General features: G+C 40.2%; 1 protein-coding gene across 12 annotated transcripts in view; it reads left to right on the plus strand.

Moving 5' to 3' along the window:
* Nucleotides 1-6,738, plus strand: part of ZC3H12B (zinc finger CCCH-type containing 12B) — a 91,813-nt gene that overhangs the window by 51,046 nt on the left and 34,029 nt on the right. For 11 of the 12 annotated variants that reach the window (XM_025209829.1, XM_025209828.1, XM_025209823.1 and 8 more), the window contains 2 exons: nt 2,357-2,458; nt 5,543-5,756. The gene's annotated coding sequence lies outside the window, so the exon portion shown is untranslated. The remainder of the gene's footprint in view (nt 1-2,356; nt 2,459-5,542; nt 5,757-6,738) is intronic. The other variant, XM_025209827.1, reaches the window with a different exon arrangement.

Here is a 6,738-nt window from a genome sequence, read left to right on the forward strand (position 1 = left end):
TCTCATTTTAGAGATTATAAGAATGAGCGCCAAACTTTCTTATATTTTGGCAGTTTTATGATTTTGAAACTTTTTATTTGTTTAGTGGACATACATAATAAGGTGACTGATATGACTGACTACATTTGCTCTTTCTCTTGCTTTTCATTAAGGTATTCAGGCATCTGTAATAGTCTCATATAATGCTATTCTGTCACAGCACCCGTCTTCCTTTTCTACACATTAAAAAAAAATCAAACTGAAACTAGTGGCTAACAGCTGTTAGCCCAGAACAGAATGGCTTCACAACCATTATCCCTTGTCAAGTCCTTTTTTCCTCAAGTGTGAGTAAACAGATGCCATGCTGTTTCATCCTGGGTGAGTGTGTGTGAACAGAGCGGATTTAAAGGAGGCCGTTGAAGAGCATTCTGCTCCCACTTAAATTTAAGACAAGATTGGAGTCTGGCGCCTCACAGATACTATCAGTTGGGCGCCGCTTATGATTTGAGAAACGACCTTAGTTGAGCCCTGATAGAGGGGATAGAAATTAGTTCTTCCACTGACCACAGGTGTGTGGCAGTAAGTACACAGAGTTGCAGTGTCTTACATAGAATGTCTTAAGCCAGGGGTGGCCAACTAGCACGTGTGCGTGGCATGCAGCAAATTGGGGAGGAGAAAGGCAGCCAGCAGCAGACAGGGGAGGAAGCAGAGAGCAAAGCAGCAAAACAGGTAGGGAGTGCAAGGAAGGAAGGAGAAAGCAGAGCAGCCAGTCTGGCAGAGAGCATAAGGATGGGAGTAGAAAGCAGAGCAGTGGATCGAGCAAAGGAAGGGTATCAGTGTGGCACATGGAAAAAGGTGCAGGGCTAATTTGTGGCACACCTGCCAGAAAGATTGTCCCACTGGCCTAAGACATTCAGAGCTTTTTATAGGTGAAAAGTTACAACTTGAATTACACCCAGATACCAGAATGCAGCTGGTGTGGAACTCCAGGCACTGCTAATACGTTAACCTAGTAGGACGTGCCACTTGAAATGCAAGCTGCTGCCTGCTGCATGAGTTTAGGTTCCTGAACTGATTTTAGCCTTTCTTTGAGGTAGAATGCTTTGTGGCAGTTTAGTTTTGACAGACATGATTAAGAGGTCAGCAAGTAAAAGAAAATATCTGTAATCTACTAGCCCAGCAACTGGAAGAAAGCATTTCTTGGCATTGCTGCTATATCTTTTTAGCAGCTGAAGCTTCAGCAGTTCTCCATCAACTGCCAACACCTTGGCTTTGCCTTGGAACTTAATTTACCTGCTGTTTCAGGCTGGACTGAGAGAGATCAATCCATATGTTAAAGTTTATTGCTCAGCAGCACAGAAATCAAGGCAGCTTGGAGGGACTTAACTGAATTGGTGTCAGTCATTATTCAGAAGATAATCCATATTATGTTCCCATTTTAGCATGACAAACTAGATCACGTGTTACCTCAACAAAATATACATTCAGAAAATTAATTAGAATTTTAAGTTGCAAGGCACCCTAGGAGGAATACCAAGCTCCCTAAGGCTCGTCTTTGTAAGCGTTTTGGGTTTCAGATGAGCCAGGTTCTCAGTCTGGCAAATTTTACTGATTTATAAAGTCTTGGTAGATCATAGGTACTGACTATAAAGTAGTCAAATAATTACTGTTTGTTCAGCTAAAAACAAAACAAAAGAAAACAGTGTATATGTTACATTCCTAATCTGAATATTTTTAATACTACTAGCTCTAGAATTGATCAAATAATCTGAAAAGTTTTACAGACAAAATACTTTTGCCTGTTATTGGCTTGGCACTAGCTACTCACTGACCCCTGTGTTTCTTCTCTCTTTCTTGTCCTATTTTGAATGTAAAGAGACATTAGGAGGAGAAAAAGGGCCAAATTCCAGAGAAATCTTACTTAATAAAATAATTTTAGAGACTGTCATGTGAAACTTCAAAAGTATAATACTAATCATCTTTTACCAGTGGATCACAAGGACAAATCTGTGCCAGATTCTTGGAATAATGTGCTGCTGCTACATAAATTGCTATTTATGTCATTAAAAAAAAAATCAACATTTAAGATTATATGCAGATACGATATATTTGTGAAAAACACTGACAGTGCTTATTACAAATGATTTCATAATTATTATAGCGAGTGTGGCCTTCAACTGAAGAAGCAGATGTGTTTTTGATTCATTGTTTTTGTAAGCACACGTGACTTATTTGATTACTTGTAATTTGCAAGTGGATTTTTATATTCCTAGTAGAAATACTGTTGAGTAAACAATAATCATATTGATACAACTTTTTTTCAAAGAAGTTTCTAAAATCACTGTGTCTGTTATTGACTCACCTCTAACTTTTATAGGTTCGATCAAAATCTTAAAGAAAAATTCTACACAAGGAAAGGAGTGAATCTTTTATGGGAATTCTCACAGATCTGCCTTCAGTGACTTCTAGACTGAAATTGGTAAGCAGCCAGGCTGAAAAGTGCAAATCACTTAAGAAGTGGGACAAGCTGTTTAGCACCACCATGCAGGTTCACTGCATCTATCAGTTTACTACTGTTTCTGTTTTATGTCCCCTAAAAAAGCAAAGATTCCTAAGGCTGTCAGAGCCATGACATAGTTTAGTTCTTTTAGGAAAAGGAATATTTGAGGGCTGTCCATGAGAATAGAGTATATGCTCTAAAAAGGTTGTCATAGAAAAGGGAAGATGTTAATCCTCAACACTTGTTTTACATGCTGAGAATTAACACTGTGCTTGGAATGTTATGAAAACATTACCCTGGGGAGTTCACGCTCTAAGAGGTACTAACAGAGTTTGAAAAACTCTTTTAGACACCTGCACTTTGTAGATGTGTAAACTAGAGACTAATATGAAGGGAGATCATTGCTGTGGGGCAGTTCTTTGGTGAGAAGCCCAGTCCATCAGCTTCTGGGATGGAATAGTTTTCTTATCAGAGTCTTATCTTTGGATCATCTTTGGGAGCTTCATAATTTGCATCAGTCTGTGGAGAGTAGGAAAATGACACCCTGCCATCTCAACCTCCTCTGACTGCAGGAAAGAGAGACCATTCATTCTTCTCTCTGAGTCTTTTCGCTGTAAGCCTGTTACTCTGCTTGTATCTGAGCCTCCATTTAGTTTTCTCCTTCCCAGTTTAAATCTGTGCCATTGATACTGTACATAGCTTTCCTAGTCAGTAGCATGAAATTAACACAAATTTGTGGATATCCAGGTAGGAAAAGTAGCAATAGAATGCCTAGACTTTGGTCAGCTTTAATTAAACAACAGCTTATGCCCTAGGCCAGTGGTTTTCAACCTTTTTTTCATTTGCGGACCCCTAAAAATATTTTGAATGCAGGTGCCAGACCCCTTTGGAAATTTTGAATGGATGTGTGGGCCTCTTTGAATTTTAAGTGTGGGAATTCACATACTTTTGATCATAGTCAACTTTTGTGGACCTTGGGATCCACAGACCATAGGTTGAAAATTACTGCCCTAGGTAACAGCAGAAGCATTAGATCTTGGGCACTTGTTAAGGAGGCTTGGGATTTCTTTAAGTCAGGAATGCAAAATCTATTTGACATTTTCATCACAAAGGAAAGAAACTGAAAAGTTAAGGATCCAGAGATTAGTTGGGGAATAACCACCCTCAAAAAGGATATTATGAATAAGCAGAAAGCTTCTGAGGAATGAAAAAGAGGATTCAGCAAAGAAAGTGATTTTTTTGAAGGTCCAAAAGTCTAAAGCTAAATTGCAATTGTTAGAAATCAAGCCATGGTAGATTTTACCATGTAAAGTAAAGTAAAAGTTATTTAGTCAATAAATAAGAGAACAGGGGAAGAAGTGAGATTGCTAGGCAATTAGTTTGGGGTTAAAATTAAAGATGATTTAGATGCAATTTAAAAACTAAATGAATACTTATCATCTTTAATGAAAACTGACGTAGTTGAACTTGGGGCCAAAGGAAGGAGAGGCAATGTGCATTGAAACAAAAATAACAACAGCTAAGATGGAAACAGCTCAAAGATTCTAATGTGTTAACTGAGGCAGAGGGTGGGCATGAGGGAATGGAGATCGGATAATGTGCGTTCCCAAACTCTAAAAAAAAGAACTGGCATACACAAATGCAAGTCCAGTAGCAAGGATTAAATCTGTCAAAATTATATTATGTTAATAGCATGTATGATTACAGGATTCTTTGTGAAGTAAAGAATAGTTAAAGATGTGGAGGTAAATAGAAAATGGGAGATTAATTCAAGACTTGTAGAATGATAAGGAACTGGTTAAAAAAACAACAATGATGTGTTGGGCTGAAAGAGGGGGACTGTCAAAGTTCAGGGGTATTGTTAGTGGAGATCCTTAAGGATCAATCCTGGGACACAATCTTAAATATTTTCATTAGTGGTCTAGGCAGAAAAAATACAAGTGTATTGATAAAATTTGCCGTGCTTCAGAGTTGGGAGGCGTCATTAGTACAGGAGGATCCAAATACAAGATGACCTTAAACTTGGTATAAGAGAGATGGAATTGATATTCAACCATATTGAAGGCCAGATTGTTCATTTAGAAACCAATGACAATAAATAAGACTAATAATTGGGAAGGTCATTAGTTAGAAATGACAAAAAAAGACTTATCTGTATTAGTCATTTACAAGAAGACGGTGAGCTGTCAGTGTGAGGTGGCTATTAATAAAGCAAATATCCTAGTATATACGAGGCACAGTAGAGCTAAGGAACCACTAATGTAGTTATAATTATTGATTGTACAAGACACTGTCAACACATTTGGAATACTGTTTACAATTTTGAACACCTATGTTCAATGAAGATTAATTCAGAAATTAATTAGTGAAGAGAAGGGTTACTAGGATGAATGAGGAATGGAGAGTAAAAGAGCCTGGCTTGTTTAGTTTAGTAGAACAAAGGCTGAAAGGATCTGAGTGCTCTCTATAAACACATCAGGGAGATAAACACCAGGAGCTGTTAAAGCTAATGGACAGTGTTGGCACAAGAACAAATGTGTATTAGCTGGCCATGAATAAACTTTAGTCCGGGAATTGGAAGCAGGCTTCTAACGACCAGAGGAGTGAGATTCTGGAACAGATAGTAGTTGGGGCAAAAAGCCTAGCCATTTTCAAGATGGAACTGGCATTATATGGCATGTTAGCTGCTATAGCAAGGGAAGGTACTGGACCCCAGAGGCCCTCTCCAGTCCTTGGGCCTTTTGTGTTTTGTTTTGTTGAAGTTCTTTCTAGTTTGTAGGAAAAGCACCTGAAGGTCAGTGGGTATGATTTTTTTCAATTTCTGGGTATTTAAAATAAGCCTGATTTATATAAAAGGAGTACCCAACCTGTGAATTGTGGAGCCTGTTTTAACACTCTAAGGTCCAAATTGTGGCCTTTAAGGGCAACTGTACTCAGAAGATGTGTGTGCTGTTTATGAAGTGTAATTGTATTCCTGGAACAGTGTTCTCCATTTTTAAACTAACAAATTTTTAATCAGTCTTTATCTTACTTTCTTGACTTGCCTACATTGATTCCCTGCAGTCCCAGGTGCAGCTCTAATATGATCTTGGAAGTGCACTGAACAGCTGCTCAGCACCCACTTAGTTGGCTGCTTGCTGCATCATAGAGAAGAGAGGATTGTTTCTGGCTCCATTGCCCGCACCAGGGAGAAGAGGATAAAAACTTAACTGGCTGTGCCTGGACCCACAACAGTGGTTCTCAACCTTTTTAGACTCAACCTCCATAACTGTCTGAAGTCAGTGGCACCTCATTTGGAAAACTAATTTATCTCATTTTTGACTGCAGGGAAATAATAAAGCAGTTCTGTTGTAAGATGCAACAGGTCAGAATGGTGTTGATGTTGTGGATGCCTGTTTGAAATCTCTTGGTTTATTTTGTGAATTATGTACGTATTTATGCATCTAACAGTGCTAATATTGCATGGCACCTTGCAGCACCTTAAAAGAATCTCATGGTACATGAGGGTGCTGCAACACCCTGGTTGAGCATCACTGGCCTGGGCAAATGTTGCCAGTAAAGAATGGCTTTCTTTCCTTGTATAAATATTCATGGTAGCTCAGGGGAAAGAGAGAAGGTGAGAACCACTCCCTAGTGATGCTTCTTGAGTCTTCACTCCCAGGGGTCTGAACTGGTGCTAGCTGGCAGGGCACCTAGGGTGTCTGTACATGTGAACTCATAGGCCCATTCAGATAAGCATGGCCATGCAGTATGTGGTGCAAAGGCATGTCTGCAACACCACATGCCACACATTCAGCTGTTCTCTGTGCTGCAAGGGAGCAGCACAGGGTTTTTTTTTGACCTGTAGATATTCAGGGGTCAAAAAACAGCGCCAAGAAAAATCAGAGTGGCACACACGAGGGCAGCACACGCTTCTCAAAACTAGAGCCTGGCTGGCCGGAGCCATGCTCCAACTGCCAGCCAGGCTCCAAGCACCAGGATCACCGCTGCTGCAGCGCCAGCAGCAGTGCTGGCCCCAACCCCCTTAGCCCACCTGGGGTAACCTGCTGCGTGCCAGAGGGTGTGTTGCACAGGCATTCCCTGGGGACAATTAGCAGCAGCACAAGGTGTCTTGCTGCTGGTTGTCTCTGGGGAACCAAAAGTGTATGCTTGTGTTGACCAGGCCATAGGGTTCCTTTAAGCCCTACTTTTCTCTGAGCTTGTGACTTGCAGGTAGTTCTCGCTGCCCCCCCCCACGTGCAATGCCTGAGTAAAGAAGA

The sequence above is a fragment of the Alligator sinensis genome, unplaced genomic scaffold (assembly GCF_000455745.1).
Source record: "Alligator sinensis unplaced genomic scaffold, ASM45574v1 scaffold830_1, whole genome shotgun sequence".
Classification (NCBI taxonomy): domain Eukaryota; kingdom Metazoa; phylum Chordata; order Crocodylia; family Alligatoridae; genus Alligator; species Alligator sinensis.